This window comes from Cyanistes caeruleus, chromosome 6 (assembly GCF_971803275.1).
Source record: "Cyanistes caeruleus chromosome 6, bCyaCae1.hap1.1, whole genome shotgun sequence".
Classification (NCBI taxonomy): Eukaryota; Metazoa; Chordata; class Aves; order Passeriformes; family Paridae; genus Cyanistes; species Cyanistes caeruleus.
The window spans coordinates 41,258,479-41,279,180 of NC_141706.1; the positions used below are offsets into that span (position 1 = coordinate 41,258,479).

General features: G+C 33.8%; 1 long non-coding RNA gene across 3 annotated transcripts in view; it reads left to right on the forward strand.

Annotated features, from left to right (window-relative positions):
- The window catches only part of LOC111930355 (uncharacterized), an 83,440-nt gene that overhangs the window by 48,821 nt on the left and 13,917 nt on the right, over nt 1–20,702 (forward strand). The window contains exons 3-4 of one of the 3 annotated variants that reach the window (XR_002865143.2): nt 6,631–6,749; nt 16,450–16,520. This is a non-coding gene — a long non-coding RNA (uncharacterized LOC111930355). Of the gene's footprint in view, nt 1–6,630; nt 6,750–13,112; nt 13,380–16,449; nt 16,521–20,702 lie in introns of those variants that run through there. The other 2 variants (XR_002865142.2, XR_015287645.1) reach the window with 2 other exon arrangements.

The following is a 20,702-nucleotide window of genomic DNA, read 5'->3' on the forward strand; positions in this document are numbered from 1 at the left end:
ATATGTTATCCAGATAAAATGACAGCAAGATAAAAAAAGAAAAAAGAATGGAAAAATACAGATATTTGGCTGATGGTCCAAGAAGCACCCTAGTTATACTCAAGTCGAGAATGTTTCCGTCAGAGGCATTGAGAAGTGGCTTGAGATAAAAAAAATTGTGTTTATCTGAAGATGAGAAACTAGATGAGCATACAGCATTAATCTCTGTGGCTGATCCCAACACAGACTAGTAGATTTTATAGATGTTAAGTGATATCAACCATTTTTCAGTTAAAGAGACATTATAGGTTAAATCTAACATAAGTAGAGGAGAAGAAGACAGCTAAGAGATGATTAACAGTGAGGAAGCCATTTGGAAAGAATTCATTGGTGCTTGAGTTTTCCCCATGTTTCCCAAATGAATATCTAAGATTGTAAGCTTTGTTTCATTAAGCTTTTCAGATTTTAATAGAGGAATTATTCATATTTGAATGTGTATTTTTAATCCTGCCTGTTTAAGAACTTTGTCAATACCCTAAAATAGAGGTGCCCTATGGGTTACCATGCTAGCTGCCCATGGCCAGAAATCCAGTTAATTTGAATGGGATTTTCACCAATAGGGGGCAGAACCTATTTGCTATTGCTCGTTTTCTTGTATTTATATTTTGAGTTAAAATATGACACAAATGAGAGAGAGAGCTAAATTTAATTTGTGAAATAGAAGGGTAGAACATAAAATAGATTGGATATATAGTTAGCTATGAATTATTTGCCACAATATATATCTACAATAATAAAAAGTTATAGTAAAATCTGCATTTTAATTTTAATTCAAGATTATTAAAGTCCTAACTAAAAGGGCTGAAAGGCAGAATCTTTGGAGGGTTTTGTTCATCAGAAATTAGGTTACTGATGAAGTAAAATGTACATTTATTTTCTATCTTAAAATATCAAAGTTTATTTTAAAAAAGGAGAACCTACTATGTTTCCTGTTGTATTTATTATTGCACCTACATTGAAATAGTTTAATAAAAAGAAAAAAATTACTCACAGGGCAGAAAAAAATAGAGGATGGAGATGAAAACAATAGTCAGGAGTTCCAGTGGTTAAATTTGTAAACACCAAGTTATTTCCTTTCCAAATTGTTAAGGCATTGTTTGAAGGATGTTTTTAATCTATACAGTCTTAAAGAACACCTTTTTAACATTGTCTGTTTTGGAGGTAGATGCAAGAATCTTTTTAAGCATTTGACGGCCTATTTTTTAAAAAAAATCTCTTCATAATTTTTTTCTGAACCTAAACCAAGTCTTTTACCAAATTTACGATTTCAGTATTAATCAAATTGCTAAGGGAACTCCAGTCAATATTAATAATAAAGGGTAGTTGCACTCTAGTATGGGTAAATATTATGGAATATATACTTTTTCTTTGAGAAGAAAAGTAAAGAATAGATAGAACTTGCAAGAAGACAGAATGTTATGTAAAACAATACTGTTAAATATACCTAAGATTTATTCTTAGTGTAAGCTGTTTGCATAAAATGCCTAATATTTCACTAAAGTTTAGTAAGTCCCTGTAGTATAATTACATAAACCAGATGTGTATTAAATCTAGCAGGAACAAAAGGAAAGAATGAAATAAAGGAGGAAAATGTTTCACAGAGCTTAGCACAAACTAACTATTTTATCACTTGCAAGTCATAATTATTTTTTTTGCAAGCTTCTTGAATGTTACCAGGTAAATGCTGTTTCTTGAAATGCATCTGCTTTTACACAATGATGTGCATTTGATAGAACTGACAGAGTTAAAAAATGGATGCACTTCTTGTCCACAGAGCCTTTTCCAAACCATATCTGAAATAGTAATGAATGTGTTGCTCCAATAATATTGACTCAATCAGATTGTATGTTAAAACATTTCCAGACATATTGATAAATTCATTGATTCTTCCCATTCTTTTGGTCACTGGACTATAGAAAAAGGGATCACTAGCCATTTGACCTCCATTGTGTATTAAATAAACACCAGATGGTAAGGATTCATTCAGTAAATCTATTCTTTCTTCTTCATAGTCATGTTCACACTGTTGCTTCCCACTGAGTCTTTATCTTTATTTGTCATGGTGCCAAAGCTGTCTCTATAGCACCTTTCATGCATCACAGCTTTCAAATCTTCTCCCATTAGTTTCATTTTGTTTCTATCATAAATAATCTACTACTTTCTCATACACTCTTTCATTACCTAATAATGCTCAGTCTTTGTACAAAAGGGTAAGTATTTAAAGGTTAGTGAGTACAGTTTACCCATTAGTATATAGTCTGTGTGACACTTCATTAGAGAAAAATGTAAGCTACAGGTAATAATTATGCATTCTATGAAACATTCATACTTTCAATAACTAGGGGTATTATTTTTGTTGTTGTTATTTTGAATGACCCTTTTTAAACATATTACTGTCTAGGAGTTGATGACATGAAATTTCAGTTACAAAGAGTTGGGTGCCTGGAATTTTATAATTTTAAATATCTTTCCACATCTGGGAGGCTATAGACTTAAGGAAGATTTAAAATGTCATAGTCAAGAATTTATATGGATCCAGATTTATATTTTTAAATGAACTATAGTTGAAAATCAAAATTTGATTCTGAATCACTATTAGTTCAAATAGGTGGGGGTAAAACCCCATAGCAATATAATTCAATCTTTTACATAGAAGTGTAGCATCTACCTCTGTAAAAAGAGATGCTCACCATTTTTTAATCCTTAACTATATTCAAGACTAATAAGAGATCATTCTGACTTGTCACATCAGATATGTTGCTGATTGAAAAAATACCCTATACAAATCTCTAATAGATAATATTTAGTATTGAAATTATATTTCTAGAAAAAGAGAATGCAAACAAAATTTGGTGGCCATCTAAAGTAAAGCAGCATTATCTTTTTATACAAAGCATGGCATTTGAAATAGTCTTGCATTTAAATTTACAAAATTTACCACCCTTTTAGGGGTTGGGGGATTTTTGTACATTGTTTATTGGCAGGTTTTGTTTTTATTTTTATTTTTACGTCTGTCTTTTAAATTTAGATGGTGCAGTGCAGGTACACTGGAGAGAACTTATAAGGAAAACCTTCTGACTCAGTGGCTTTCTCATAACAGTCAACAAAAGAGACTGTTTTAATATTCCTGAGCACAAAGAAACAGTAATGCTTCAAAAAGTTTTGATGATTCTTGGATCTCAGAGTGTATTCTGTCAATCTGCAGGTAGCACATCATTTTCCATGTACATAGTAAGGACAATAAATATTCCCCTGTCCCACTACTAACACATCTTTTTGCATTAGGAAGCTGAGTCTTACATGAAAGTTTGTTCTCTACAACTGAAAGAGAAAAACAATTTTTGAATTCAGAAAAGAGAGGATTGTTTGTTGGGGTTTGTTTTTATTGCCTACCTGCCTATTCTTATCTTTCCCTTTGTACTCCAGGAGTGTGAGGACATTCTTAGGAAGAAGGACAAATGGCCAGACTCTACAGATTATGCCTTCCTTGCTGCACAAGGCAATTATGTTCAAAATGCAAATTAAGTTCAAAATGCATTTTCTAATCATCACTTATTTCTCTATTGTTTTTAGGAATATTTTCTGGATTAATCCAAAGTAAAAACCACTTGTTTTGTGTGTGCTGTTGAAAATCTGACTAGAGAAGCCCCTTGGTTTTGTACTTTTCCCTGGCTTCAACACAGAACTAGCAATGCATCATTTATTGTATCCTCTGTGATGATTGCTAGTTCTAATTTGTTTAGTCCTAGGAGCACTTTAGTGATTTTACTTACATTTTATTTTCAAATTTCTAGAAAATGACCGATTTATACTATGGACTGTTTCTTCTGGATGACATTTAAGTTAAACACCTGACTCAAATGCAACACAAAATTCATATTTCAAGTTACCTTCTTGTAGTTACAACAACTGGAAATAGTATTACTTGGTCAAGGTTATTTTGTCTTCCTAGGCTTCAAAGCAAAAATATTTGGTGGAGGAGGAATGATGTCACTTTAAACCTGATATTTAGCTCTAAAAACTGAAAAAGGCAGTGTAACCCCCTCATGCATAAATATATCACCTTAAGTTTATATTTCACTACTTTTTAAAAGTACTGAAGAATATGCCACAATATGTCTTGTTCTAGCAGCTGAAAAATTATGCTATGACTAAAATGACATCATTCTGCCTCCCACAGAATGTTTTGGCTCTGAGAGCTCAAGGAGCAGATGAAATTAACATAAAATGTCACTGTCACACAGAGAGGAAGAAAAAATATTAACATCTTCTGTATTTCTCTCAGAGATCTGAGTAGGAGGTCACCTTATAGCATGTCACAAGTATTTGAGAATGAAAAAGACCTTTTTGCTCAGGGTCAGTATAACAAGTATTGTTGAAATTTTCCAAATAAGGTTTATCATAAATCAAAACTGCCTGTAGGATTTCTGTTTCTTCCACTAGGAGTTGCTCCAAAGGACTCTTTCATTTATCTTTATATTAAGGTTTGCTATTTTGTAAAGTGTTCCTAGTTTAGAATAACTGGTGGAACTCTAAATCAAGATAATGAGCTTAGTTCTCACAATCCTTTCTTATTATTATTTGTAAAATTTTATCTCTGAATCTTATAGAAAAATTATTCTCCTGCTGCAGTAAGCTGTTCTGTGCTCTAATAGCAAGACATTCTCTCATAAAGAGTTTAAAATCCAGATATCTAAAATGGACGTGGTGGGCTGGAAGGAAAGCCAGGCAGCAACCAGAGGGGTGACAGAGCAAAGTAGCAAATTGAACAAAGCTTACCAAAAAAAGATTGAGGTCTCACCTCACAGTATTTAATCAGTGTGAAAAAGAAATGTTTCTGTGGATATCACAGTAGACTTGTGACTTAAGAGTCAATGCCCCTTTTCTTTCAAATTTTAACAGAATTTCCTATGAATAAAATTGATGTGCAAATTTTTATGCAAATGTTGAGGCTGTTTAGCATCAAGTAAAGGGTAGTCTAGGTGTTGAGCAAACTTAGTAAGCAGGAAGGTTTAATGTGGAAATCAAAAGGTCTGTTTTGATCATGCTAATTTAAAGTGGCAGCTACATATTTGTGAGAGATCAGAAAGGTAGGTCACAGTGCTGGATGTGGGTAGGTGTTTAGTCAACAGCTAGGATTGTGAGATCCTGACATAAGGACCGAGGTGCAGGGAGTACAAAACTGCTGATCAAGGGCAGTGTAGTAGGAGAAATATACTGAAAGGGGGGGACTGGAATGAGAGGAGGCATCAAAGAATTTTTCTGAAGGGATGATGAGAAATAAGAAGACAATATCCAGTGAAGGAAAGCAGCAATAGGAAAAGATTTTAATATCTTTTAAAATAACACAGTACTTTAATATAAAACAGAACTTCTGTGCAGTATCCAGAAAAGAAATCCTCACAGATCCATACATATGGCAATAACCAAGGAATTCTTGACAATATGGTTCTTACTGTAGTTTGCTTGTCTGTGTAACACTGGAAGAAACAGTATTAGCCACTTGGTTCAGTATAATATTGACTTGATTTGGTTTTCTTGAGTTTTTTACCTGCTGTTTATAGAGAATTAGAGTCATTAATAAAATAAAAAATTAAAAATATGTATTCTCCTATTTAATTTACATTACTGATAAATATTGTAGGAAAACTGAAAACACAACACAAATAGCATATTTTAAATTTTTTAAATAATCTTCTCTAGCCTAAAATTAAAATTTGCTAGAAAATGTCATATTTTCCTTCTTTGATGCAACTTAATTCTTCTTTGATTGTGCTCATTGGGGAATGAGATAAATATTTCCATTATAACTTCTAAGGTTTTTTTTCCCCTGCTGCTGCTAAGGATAGTTAGTCTTTTTTATGGAACTAAATAACTGAAACTATGGTGGTGTCCAAAGATATGTACATTGTATTGCATATGTATAGAAAAGTTTCATTACTTATTTAAGGTCTTCTGAAACTAGGCAGAAAAGGAGGAGAACCAGAGGTAGATTTAAAGTTCCCCCTCACCCCACCCCACACACAACCTCCAGTATATGAAGTAATTACAGTAAAGGTTCAAGGGTTTGCATAGGTCATCTGAGTGAGCAAATTCAATAGCATGAAAACAGTGTTTTAACCTTCCCAAAAGGATTTTCTTGGCAGCAATATTATGGCTAATAATAAAGGATGAATAAAATATAGATAAAAGGTGTCACTGAGAAGAGCGGCATGATTTATTCAGGTATGCATAATGTATAGGGAGTTTCAGACACTTGCTGAGGGTTAAGTACATGGTAAGAAAGCTGAAATCTTGTGGGTGGAAGCCAGAGTTTGAGTACCAAGAATTTGATGGAAATCACAGTTACACTGAGAACTCTATGACAAAACCAATGAAGACAGAACAAAGAGAGAATGGAGAGAAACTAAGTTTTGCAAGAGGAAGTTGACCCAGCAACTGATTCCTAAAATTGCTCATTAAAGAGTTTTAATGTATTCTCTAATTCGTTAGGAATTCTGTAATTCTTTAGTAGCGTAAGAAAGAGGTGACTTGTGAAATGTGACTGCAGCTGAGAAAATACTAACAATCTTCCCTGCTGTTTATCTATAGCAAGAGTTCTATCAAGATCTCTGCAAGCCCAGGGCATTGAGAAGTTGCTGAAGAACATTCATCTCAACTTGAGCCTGAAGATCTTCTAAGCTGCAATAGCTTTTGGCATAGATAGAGAGGTATGAAGATAGCACTATTATTCACAAATTATTATGGTAATACCCTAGGTTAGGTTGAAATTTTGTTGCTGAGTATGCAGTTTAAAAGCAATATGATGATGACTTCCAACATTAATTATGATGTTTGTCATCTACTGAGTATTTAAAGCTGTTCTTTTGCTGAAAAGAGCATCTGTTTGACACAGTTAAATTATTGGGCTGTCCTCACTGCCTGAAGGTGATGATGTTTAACTAAGAGGCAAGGAGCACCCTATGCCCAGAAGTTCCCTGCTTGAATTTCAGCTCTCATTATCACATGAGTGAGTCGTGTAGCAACAATACAGTCTGTCAGCTCATGCCACAGGTAATCTCTCAGGAGCAGACATTTTTTTTATTTCCAGTTTTGCACTTAGTACGATGAAATATTTTCACTAGGAGAAAATTGCGAAGCAAATATGGACAATATATAGACTTTCTGAGATCACTTACAGATAGTGTTCAATACATTTTGGCTGTCAGCAAATGAGAAGGATGGAGCATTCTCCAGAGCAAAGCACTACAGCGAAAACTTAGTATGGATGTCGGTCTTTGAAATGTCAGTTCCTCTGACACACGCGTGTAATGAATTTTCTGAAAACTGACAAAAAGTAGTAGGAAAGTGTATTCTTAGCTGTAGAAGAGGAAAATTTGTCTTTAAAAATTGGGCAAATCTTAATTTCCATATCCATTATTAACCTTCTCCAACATGATTCATATTCAAAAATATGCATACATTATTAAGGCATGCACAGTTGGCCAGACCCTGAGTTCCTTCATGCAAATATTTCATTAATTTTTAATCATCTAAAGAAGAGGGAATCTTTTTTTGTTTGTGAGGGATTAGAATCTGATCTTGTTTTATTTAGTACTAACAGTAATATTCAGTATCTTGATCTTCTAGTGAAGTTTTTTATTACATTCCAAATTGAAATGTTTTAAACTTTTGCTAACTGTTATCGTCATTCTGATATACAAAATAATTGAACTCAGACCCACATTGTGAGATTGAGGGAGCTTAATCCTGCCAGTTTCGAATGCCAGTCAAGGACCAAGTTAGGCATTGCTTTGCAGCAAACAGCAAGTTTCTGTTAAGGAATTCAACCGAATTTTCAGTCTGGGCCCACATTTATCTTTGAATATTGTAAATGAGGTGGATACTCATGCACACAGATTTACAATCTGTATTGCCAGCATTTGAGGTAAAACAGTTCCACATAATCTTTATGCATAGGTGTTAGCTTTTATAATTACAGCTGCATTCAGAATGTAATAAACTTAAGCGTTATTCAGATGTTTGTGTGTTTTACGTATTCTGTGATATAGGCCTACATTCTAAGTGTTAATAACCCTTTTACATGGTTTGCCTCACAGACACATTTGTCTTAGTATGCTAAACTTGAAAGAACAGTGTTAAGAAAGCCTTTCTTTTCAGTTCCTGATTGCAATTGCGAGCATATCAAATTTATTCCCTTGTAATCGAGATCATTTTCCAGAAGCTTTGAGAACTGTATGTGGCAGTTTGTTAGAGAGCTCACAGAAACCCTATACTGACAGACCAAAAAGCCATTCGACTGTCACTTTATGTCATTAACAATTTCTAAACCCATTACAGATGGGATGGACTGATTAGAACTGAGGAGGGAGGATCTCTTTCCCAGCCAGAAATATCCCCTGAGACTTCTCCTGCATGTGAAGTTTCTAATGATTGATGGGAAAAAAATACAACTGCCTGCCCCATAGTTGCCACAGACTTTATTTAGGAGAAAGACTATTCATATTTGGCGATCTGCTTGCACTGGATGTCTTTAGAAAGTAAATATTATCTGGATATTTTTTATTTAAAGCTAGTGAAATAAAAAGCAAGCTCTACATTCTAATTACTCAGTTTGTTCCACACATTTCAATATTCACTTTTTATAGCTTCCCTGTCATTTGTATAAATGGTGCTAAAAGACTAAGTTGTTTATCTTCTGCCTCCTACACCTCCCTTCCACTCTGATGTTTTATTTCTGTAAATGAGAGCTACAGCTGGAATATTGTTTTACTACAAATCTCACACCAGCACTGTCGGTTGTGAGGTGACACCAGAGATTCTTATCTGTAGTCTGGGTTAGAAATATTAAACATTCTCACATTGTGCAGAGTGTTGAGGATGAACATCAGTGCAGTGAGGTGCATCCAACACTTCTGTGCTTCCCACCTGATTCTTGAAATATGGCTCCTTTAAAAGGATAATATTTGCTTTAAATAGAAATGAAAATATTCAAGCACTAACATGTACTGGAAATATTACTGAACTTTGTGTTCCCCTAAGTTCTTTTCTGAAGAGAAAATTTAAGGGGCGAGAAAGAATGAGAGTTATTCAAATTAAAGGAAGGAAAATGTGTTATTCCTGCCAAAAGTATCTGCAGCACTTTTAGGAGAGGAGAATTTCTAGTTAACCCAAGTGATTAGTTTTCTTTGAGCTGACATAACATTTTACCACCTTTAAAAATAACAAACTAAAGAGGAAGGAAAAAAAAATACATTTCTGAATGGCTGATTTTATTGTTTTATCTGATTTTTGCACTTCTTATAAAAATTATTACAATGAAAAGACTAAATGGATTCAAGACCAGCCTCACCACTTTATGAATAAATCTGCACTGTTTTTATGGAAACGTCAGCATGATGTGTACAAAGGGAGTGAAAGTAAACTAATGCTTGTGCTAGAGTTACATACATACAATGTATGAGCTGAAGTTGGCTCACTGCTCTAATTCTACTGAGTAATGGTACAGCACACTGCATGAATCAGATCTTACAGGCAAAAGGTCCAAACTAATGCAACTGTCATGGACACGGAAGTCTGACACCTACGTGATCTGCAAATGCCTGACATAGATGAGATTGTTTATTTCATTGCGTGCTAAAATAAGGGGGTTCAGAAAAGGGCTAGAGGGGGAAAAGAGACATAGGAATCATTCCAGAAAGACTTATGATACTTATGATACTGCTAAGGAGTGGCTGCCTTAAAGTGGAGGGTAAGAGGAGTCTGGTTGGGATGTGTAATTTTATTGCTGCAAAAACAGTCAATGAAATAAAAGTATGCTATAATGTTTCCTTCTTTTTTTTGGTGGGCTTTTGCTTCTGATTTTTTTTTTTCATTCACTATTTACATGGTTTACAAGAAACTGAAAATGGAACTACTGAACTACTGTACCGTGTCCCTCCTGTTACACACGTTCTAGCATTGGCACCTCACCCAAAATATCCAAATAGAAACACAGGGTCTTAAAAGTTGAATCAGCTGAGAACTGCTAGGAATACAAAGAAAATAATTCTAATGCTATACCCAGCAAGAGAAGTCTTCTATCAGGATTTTTTCCTGATATATGAGATACAATGATATATGAGATACAATGATATATATGTAAGTATATGTAATGACTGAAGTTTTGAAGGCTGTGGCAGTGAGGAAAGTAAAGACCTAATAAGTAACTAGTTTTGATCAATTAAATTCAAACAGTACTTTCACCAAAAAGAAAAAAAATATTCTAAATTGCAAATTGTAATGAAGATTATAAGTCTACACAAAAATTATTTGTTCTAAGTTATGCAGCAAAATAATTTTGAGGAGAAACACAATACAATTTAAAGTTTACATTCTCTGGTTTCCAAGACAAGTCTTGTAAAAAGTCAGTCATGTGTTAGTTTTGGGCATATGTTTTTTGGGTTTTTTCCTGGTTTTTTTTTTTAATGGCTATGGGAAATGTTCAGGTTTGAAGTGTTGGTCAGTCATGACCAAGTTTAAGTCAGTGCATGGAGCAGGCACTGAAAACCATGGAAATTAAATTTTGCAGACAATAGAATTCACATTCGATGTTCTTGATGATGTAAATCTGAGCTTGGCAAATGCAGATGCTTGTCCATGAAAAAACATTGCCCTCCTTTAGTGACTTCATCATCCCCTGAGCTTTACCATTCTGTATCACAAATCTCATTGTGATTAACGTTCCTGGGTGGGTGGAAGGGTTCAATTTGTACTTCACACTAGCATCAATACTGCTGTTTGAACATGCTTTTGTCAGCTTAATAGTTTTGTTTTCATAAACAGTTGGTGCCATAATACTACAATTGGTCCTGCTGAATTTGTCCATGTATACTGGGAATTCTTCAAGTATACTGAGCAGTGAAGCAAAGGAAAGCTGCAATAATAGATAAATCTTTTCTAACCTTAGGAAAAGTAATGTCTGAAAAATAATTTTTAAAATTACTATACAGTCAATTTCTGTCTTCTAATTTAACTTCAGAAATATACCTTTCAAAGAGGTATTTATTGTATGTACTCATTAATGTATATAGAAGAGCTATCAAAGACAACAAAGGGAGTATATATGGTAAGTTAGTCTTTTGATATTGTCACAAATCCATCCATGCCTGTTGTTCTGTTACAAACATGTGAGAATGGTTCAAGAAAAATGGTTGAAACTTATAAATTAAAGGTTCCTCAATATTGCATCTGGCTTTAACATCTAATTAACATTTTAAAGGCTATAGTTTAATTTAAATGAATGGCAGGCCTTTGACTGCACAAGACAGCTCATGAACATGATTACAACAAAGTAATTTCCTTTTGTCAGATACAGACTTTCAGTAATAGTGTTCTCTTAGCTTAATAAAGTTAAGCACCACTTACAATCGGCACTTCATTTTGCTTCTTTCTATTATATAGAATGGTGGTTGTTCAGTTCTTATAGCAGCCATCTGCGTAGGTGTTCATTTGTACTCTCCTGCTGTGTGGGTACTCTGTCTAATTCCCAAGCTTCTAGCTTTATAATAGTTTCACAAAATGCTGTTTGAATTTTTATAAGCCAGTTTTCATTATCATTAGTTGAATGTTCCAAAGCTTTATACTGCCCAATATGGTTCTATTTTGACTCATGTTTGTATGCATTGATAATGCCTCTGTGCTGTAATTTTAGTGTTACAATATCCACTGGAAAAACTTGTTGTATAAGAAAGTTGAAAGTTATAATAAATTATAAGGCTGTAATTTATTCTATAATCTTCCTTTTCCCCTCCAAATTAAAAAAAAAAAAAAAAAATTACAGATATATTTCAAAATCATTATATAATTTTCATTTAAATGTTTGAATCCTTTTCAAAGCAGTTGCAAAATTTGTGGAAGTTAAAGATATCCTAATGGGTAATGCATAATCTAATACATTGAAACATTCTGACACTGCCTTGTCACTGTCTAAGACCCCTTGTTGCTGTGAGTTCCTGTAGTTCAGCCTCAGACAAAAGAGAAGGATGTGACGGAATGGTATTCTGTCATTTTTTTCTGTATTACTTTGCCCTCCTCTCTCAAGTGAATTCAGCCATTATTACCCCTTTGCTTAGAGCCTGTTAGAGCACTCCACAATAGAAGGTCCCCCTTGTGTTCCTCAAACATGTCGTGTTCCCTTGGAGAGGCATATTTGGAAGAGCAATTAGGCATTGTTGCTTGCAGAAGAAAGCAAGACATCTAATAGTATTCTATACTTACTTGAGGCCCTCCTTCTCAGGATCCCAGAACGTTTTAGAACTATTCATTAAATTTATAACCTAACAGAAGCATGTACTTTCCACATGTACATTATAGTTATGGTGTGGATGATTAAACAGAGTCCTGCAAGGAAAAATCAAAGTTATATGTTACGTGAATTTTCTTCATAAAAAACACAAGTAAGTGGCAGAAATTGAGAGCAGTTATCATGGTTCTTGATATTTTTCTGTAGTTTAAAATTCAGGCATTTGGAAGAAAGACTCATGTTTTGCCTTACTTATTCACTGTTGAGGGAAGAGTTGGTTTAAAATGTATTACTGCTCACTATAGCCTTTTAAAGCTTCTACTTGAAATACATACAAAATCAAGAAAAATCAGAATTAAATCACTCTTTTCCATTGTGGCTATAGAATAGTAATCTAACAGTTTAGTTTTCCCACCCTATATTAATGGACTGATTGAAAAATAAGTCATCTCTAAATTAAGGTAAAAAAATGCCATCATAAGCATTCAGGAATATGTCTTATTTAGATTTTTTTGTAATTTAAACTATTGATTAAATATTAGCATATTTAATTTAAGTAATTGTAATTTATTAAATAATTGTAATTTAAGTAATTTAAAAGCTGAATATTTTTCTAGTCTAAAGTTTGAAACAAAAACATGGGCAGCTTAAAATTATTTTTTGAATTTACTGAGAATTATACAGTAAGTTCCTAAGCAGTTGTCAGAAATATTTTGAAACAATAATCTAAATTCTTAAATGTCTTGTCATTTGACCATCGTATCTCAGGCAAAAATTTCCTATTTTGCAGTGCAAAAAACTTGCACTTCCAGTGGATTCACAGTAACTCTGCAGAACTCAAGGTGGTATTGCTAAGAGCACAGAATAATTTCCTTTGTTGGATGGGAAGACTACATAAGGCTGCAAAATCTTTTGGAGCTGGAGGCTGAGTTTTCTTCATGAATGCCACAACTTTGCTGAGGAATTATTTTATCAACCATTAGGTACTGTGCATCTGAAACAAAAGTTGTGGAATCAGAAGGAATAAAGTTGTCTGGATGAATCTGGATGGGAAAAAGGCTTCGTCTCTGCTTACTAACTCATTCTGTGACCATAGCATAAATTCCCTTGAACAGGAATTCCGAAATGCTTTAATGCTGCAGATCAATTACTGCTAGAAAATGGTGCCTAATTTTTTTCACATTTTCAGAACATTAAAGTTGCCTTGCTTAAAATCCACGGTAGAAATTCCAATCCAATTAGGTCAAAGAGAGTTCTGTCACTGCCGTCAAAATTTCGCTTTATGTTCTTTATTTAAATATCTGAACATCAGGGAATCCTCAACTTTGCCTCTGGCAATGGGCACTATGTAGATTATTCTGAGGTAAGGGGCTCTGTTAAGACTGACTCTCCAGTGGCCTGTTTTTCATCAAGTGTGAAGGATTGTAAGTATTTCTGTAAGTGAGTGTAAGATTTTTTTTCTTTAGTTCTGGATTCAGTACATGCTCACTAATATAAAACACCCTGCATGAGCCTGAGCCTAATTAATTCAACGATCTGCAAACTCCATGGATCTTATCATGGCAACAGCAACAGACGATGCTTCTTAAATTTACATCCTCTAGAGTGCACTTAATAGGAGCAGAACAGTCACAGGGAAGAATACTCAGATAAGGAATTTGTTTCTACTAGTAATTGATTTGAGTATGTTTCTTTCCGTTTGCAGACAGCCGTGGTCAGAAAAAGAGTATTTTCTTACTGAGCTCTAGATTTGTCCTGAAATATGTACAAGATAATTATACAAATAAGAAGAGGCCCCAAGGAGGAGGAACTGTAGCTTTACTGCTGTTATGACTGGGGTTTTGCACAAGACAATTTATGTAAATAGCTTCAGGAAGAATGATGGGCACTTTGAAAATGCATGTGGAACTATGTATTACTGAAATCCAAATGCCTTGAGATACAGTGAAAAACCCAGGGGTCTTTGTGAGCTATTTTATGATTCAACTGAATTTTTATTTCAGTCCTTCTAATTAATTCTTAAGGCTTAGTTCATAATAAAAAGCAAGATATGTTTTTTATTTATTTTTTCACTGTTATCTGAAAAGGACTAGGACTGCATCCAAATTTTAAAGAACCAATGAACCAAATATACTTTTTAATCTTAGAATCAACTCACAAAAAGTGCAGATGGCACCACCAATAAATGACTGTCATGGACCAAGATCTTTTCTATGCAAATGACTAATGCATCACTACAATTCTGTCAGAGCAACAGAAAGAGGCTGCCAAAAAAAAATCATATCATAATCAGTGAGTGTTCCTGATTGTTCACTGTTTGTAGCACATATGGATCCTCTAAAATACAGAACACCTACCTAAAAGAAATACTCAAATCATTATGCATCATGAACTTTTGCATGTGTTTAGAATGTTTTAAGGAAACTATTTGGTCTGCAATAAACAGACATATTTCCCCAGTGTCAATACAGCAATAGCTGTGTTAGAAAAAAGAAACAACAAAAAAACACACACACACACACACAAAAACCACACCAAAAAACAAACACACAACACATTACAATCTATGCTTTAATTTACAAAGCAATAACCACGACACAGTTGGAAACTGAGCTGTCTCAAGCTTTTCTCATTGACTCCTTGAAATGGATCTATACTATGAAAAGTAGATACATAATAAACATAATAAACAACACAGGGAACAGGAAAGCAGAAGGGTTTAATAATTCTATCAATAAAACATTTTATTGTATTGATTGTAGAACATAGCTAACATCTGCTGTCCAGCATGAGAGATGGCCAGACACCAATGTCTTTACAATAATCAAAAATATATATTTTTGCATAAAACAGAAATGTTTAATAGAAATTCACAAGGTATCAAGAGACTGCATGTAGAGAAAACCAACTCAAAGGGAAATAAAGTCACAGAATCTTTGAAAGGTGATGAGAATGAAATAAGAGAAAATCTAGTTCTGTTGAAAACCACTGACAAATTTGGAAAAGGTTCAATGCAAAAATTGGATAAAATTAGATTATTTCTTGAACACTCCTTTAAAATGGAAATACATGCTTAAATCAATTTTTTTTATGAGGCCCTGGAGCACGGTGAGAAGAGCTTGACATTGCTCCTTTCAAACTGGCACAGTTGCAAAATAGGTGGATTTGAATGGGGAATGAGCTTAGAGACTCTCAACATTAAAACTCTATAGCAAAGATTATACTGCAGAAAAAAAATTCAGGCAAAAAAACAGAGCTAGCTGCTTGCTTTTACAAGGCTACAGGTCTTATGAAGAAGGCATCTACAGCTGGAAGAATTCTCATACCTCAATAGTTCAAATAAGTTCACTGTACATTAGGTGTCCTCTTGTAATAAAGAGCATTGCCCTCTTAATTGTGGTATAATTTGAGTCATCTGAAGATATCTGTCATTAAGGACTTTTTAGTCAGCCAGGCCTTTGAAGTGGAAGAAATTTTAAAGCTAGATTAGACTCCTACCATCATTTTGTCTGATATAACCTACTTAGCTCATAGCAAACTCTTAGAAAAATCATCCCAACTTTCTTAAAAGATTTGAAATTATAAAGAGGTTATTTATTCCAGTCCTGATGTCATGGTCAGTGTGTAGTTTATATTTAGTTTTAATATGTCTAGTTTTTCATTTTTCTGAAATGAGCTTTCATATACTGAGTTGTGCTGGACTTTGTTTTGTTAGAGTAAAATATCAGCTATATTTTTTCACTTTATATATTTCTACAGTCTTAAAAAATATGATTTTAATCTGATTTAAAATAAAAACAGATATAGCAACTCACATCCTGATGGAGAATGCTTCTGCTGCTCAACCTGTTCTGCTGCTTGAATTTTTGTCTTCAATAAATTTATAAAAAAATGAATTCCTGCAAATAGTGTTCTATTCATGCCTTAACTATTGGCATGTAATTAAATTGTCTTTGCATTCATCTCACCTGATGTTACTCAATATAATGGTATGTATCTATTCTGAGCTGGTCAGTGTTCCCTTGACAGATAAAGGAGAAGGAAAAGCAGTCTTACAATGTTATTCATACTATTTTAAGAAGGATGATTCACCCTCTGGAATATTTGTATCTCTCTTAACTATACAGGAACCCAGACTACTGGTTCAAAATCTACCTTTCAGGCAGCTGCAGTAGTTGAAAAGATTCCCAAGTACATGGTGAGTTATTTCCATTTCTTCACATGAGACTTGAATTGACAAATAAATCATACAGATATAAGAGATGGGGAAAGGCCCATTTTGAGACTTCAGTTTTTAACCACTTTGCAAGTTTGGGACCTAAGCAATTGTGCATACTCCAAGTAACCTGTGTTTAGGAAGCTGGGGCACTTTACTCAAGAACATAAATGCATTTTTGACTTTTGTGAGCCTATTTCTTCCAGGAGATATGCAAAATAATTGTTCAAAGCCTTCATAATATAGATTTATCTATTAATCTTTTCATAGCTTTGTTTGACACCAGGAAAACAGAGTCATATTTCTGTTGTTTCTTCCATTTCCTGTAAAGCTGTATTGTTTCACTTTCTATATAATCTGTTTTGACCTAGGGCCATGTCTCTGTTCTGTTTCTGCGGCTCCTGAAGTTTCTGGTCTGTAGACAACTTTACCATACAAATAATTCCTGTCTAAATTCTTTGCCTTTTCTCACTTTGACATTCACTTTTCTTGCACCATCTAGTGCAAAATAACTATGATTTTTTTTTTTTTTATCGAAGCGACCTGCTTACTCAAATTTTTTAGTAATGTTCCTCTTTATATGCATGTGTGTGGGTGCATGTTTCTTTCTGTGATTATAATTGTTCGGGTGCATTAATATCAGCATCTTAGAGGAGCAGAACAACAATCAAAAGTTCTGCTCTGGACATGCCTCGCACTGGAACAGTTGCATAAGCCAGTTCCTCTTTCACCATATTTCACTGGTAGACCTGCACCTGTGCATTGTCACTTTCTACTCATCAATCAGAAACCTTCCTTGTAGAATAGACTTTGTAGAATTTTTTTTGGACTTTATGGAAATGAGAAAAGCAAATTTTGCTTTGAGTCCTGGCAACCAGGTTTAATTGTCAAAGTTCTCAAGTAAGCAAGGGTGAGATCAGAGTGGATCTGTAAGCTTTCAGGGCATTGTGATAGACAAAAAAAAAGTAAACCCAAAATATTTCTAGCATAACCAATGCTGAATGCTTTAATTTCTTAAAAATTAATCTGGAAAGATTCCCAGATCATACATCTGTCATGCTAATTTACAGAGGCTGAGGTCTGAGAGAGAAGCACTGAAGAAAATGATTGTTTCTCTTTAGCAGTACCACCTCCCACCCTAGTCCCCTCCTCCCCTTTTCCCCCCAACAAGTTTCCTGGTTACCTGGCAAGTTTAAGCATGAATATCTGTATTCTAGATAGAATTTACTGTATGCTGAGAGGTGCTATCGTCTGTCCACCTGTCCAGAATTTTTGTTATGCATTGTCTAACATCTCATGGGCTAATATTTGTAGTTAGAATCTGTGGTAAAGAAGGAACAGGAGGCAATATATTTAATCCACACTACAACCTTGGTAATGCCTTTTAATGTATCTGCTATAGTTTGGGGCTTTTTTCTTCCATTTAAAATGCAGTTGTGGTGCTGTACATGACAAGTCAAACTCAGTCGTCTTGAAATCACCATGATTCAGCTCTGATCTCATTTTCACAGGTTCTATGTCAAATATGAGCTGTTCTTGATTGCCTCCAGTTTCTGTAGCCAGAATCAGACATGTAGTTTTAGATATATAAAGATCCTTTTTGTCCACAGAAGCTACGGGAAAGTTTGTTTTTTTCCTTTCACCAATAGTCAATCTGGTTTGTGACAATTTAGTATAAAAAGACTTACTCATTTTTCAGTTTGCAGATAGTTTTGTTTTTAAACACAAATTTATATTTAGGAAAGAGGTGATAGTTATTGAGATAGATGTAATAAATGTCACAATGTTACAAAAATATTCTAACTTCTACTACACGCTATACTAATGTTTCATCCTAACACCAAATTAATTGCATTGCACTGATGGACACGTAAATCGGATTTTTGTGTCGTGTTGTCAGTCTAGTTCCTCAGTTACAAAAATAACTAAAATGAGGATGTGTGAGAAGTTTAGAGGTTCAATAGTCAATTTAATCTTCTAATTTTAATCATCCATAATCCAGTTCTTAAGAAGGCTTAAACTGCTAAGACCAATTCTTCTTCTTCTTCTTGTATTATTACATATTCTTATAATATTATGATAACACAAGTTGCAAAACTAATGTGAACCAAAGAGCTTTCCTTTTAAAACAGTGAGATGTGTTAGAGCTTCAGATCTGACCAATTTACTAAGCTTTGTGGTATTATCTGGGTAATGCTAGAACAGAAGGATATTTTTTTTCAATTTAATTAAGTCCCTTAGAAAACTACACTCTCTGTTTTTATCAGGCATCTTTAGACAAATCTGAAGACAAATCCAGTTCTGATGTCTCTGGCTCAAGAACTGCAGCTTTAAAGGGGGCAAGTTGGCCTCTGTAGAATGATTTGATAAAACCAAATTATTTTCAAGTGTCTATGCTTCCTATATAAGCAATATGTATATATCTATAAATACATATATAAACCCCACACACTGAGTGCTGCCAACAGTCACTATGAATGAAATGCAGTGAGAACAAGCAAAGAAAACTTGGTTACTGTCTTATGCTTAACCATTTTGTTACACTACCCCTTTTTTTTTCTATTTTCACAGATGTACCATTTCCCTTTCATGATGAATTCCCTTTAATCATGCACATTAAAAGAATATAAGAATATAGAAATTTAATTCCTTAGCTGTATTCCTGAAATTCCAGTTAAATCTCATGCAGTAAAGGAATTTGTATTTCAGAGATGCTGCAAATCCAGCCATGAACTTCCTTTGTACCTGCAGCTCCATTTTATAAATTGCAGCCTAACACCAAATTTAATATCAATGACCTTGTTACTTACGCATCTGCTTTGAGAGATTTAAACCTGGTACATACTCGATTGGATTCACATAAATCTCGATACCCTTTAACCAAGTGGTTGTAAACCTGACTAGAGAGATGGAGTGCCTGAGCTTAGTTCCTCCCAATTTCTGGTCAGTCCTTCTGTTTTGAAAAGCTGACACCTTATTAAGTGCAATTAGATGAGAGTTGACATCAGTAAGGGAATTTACATTTGTATCAAAAGATTCTGAGTAGTCACTGGATAGAGAGCCATTTTAAATGGCATTTCAACATGGTCAACATTTTAACTTACCTTTTATTTCCTAAGAATTTCTGTCTGTAAAATAGAAGCATGCTGAAGTTTTGGGTATGTACTTTAGCAGTTCTAAATGTTGAGAAAATCCTAGCATTATTGATCAGCTGGCATTATAAAAGACACAATCAAATAGAACCATTGCAGTTTTCATGTTGCTTTGTGAGTATTTTAATAAAGCATATGGCCACAGAAAAAACATACATGAATAAAAATACAAAAGACCCAAGTTTTCCTTACCAATAGAACGAATGAATGTATGTTTGCAACATTCTGCTTTGTATGTAACTTTACTTGGCAACAGAGGTAATATTTATAGTAAAGTCTATCACCGCTTATTAATGTTATACATTAGAGTATTTTGCTGCTTCAAAAAATGAGATGTTAAAATATGCTGAAACTTTCTAAAATAAAACAAGAAAAATGATACAAGAATTTATTAATAGTGTTTCACTGTTTAAAGGTTAAAGGATGATAAACCATTGAACGAAACAATGTAAATATATTGATTTCATCTATCCTAATTGTCGTAAGCCTTTATAAAGCCTTTAATGAAGCCTCGTGGGAACAATTTCTCACTTTGTTTATTTTAAAATTGCTAAAAATAATTTCCAACCTATGTTTTCTACATAATTTATATAAAAGCAGAGGACTAAGCAACTCATTTGTGATGTACATATTTTTGCATTCCTGAGTATGAAATACCCTTCTTATTATGAAATTTCTATTTGATGCTTTTAAAAAATGTTTAGCGATATAATGTGGCCTGCTTTTAACTGTATAGTGGGAATTTTTTTCTGAATATTATATATTATATTTCAAACCTTGAACCTACAATTTAGTTCTGCTTGAAGTGGATACACTAAATAAGTAATTGTATAGACTAAAAATTTATTAAAATGAGAAGTTTTAAAACAGTTGAATATATTTTCTCATGATCAAACATGGAATTTAAATGTAGAAAAGTTTTACATAAGCAGAGAATTTCATAGGAAAAATTTTAAGGTCAGTTCTGAGAAGTCTTCTATAAAAGTTGAAGCAATTATATTTCAAGAAGTTT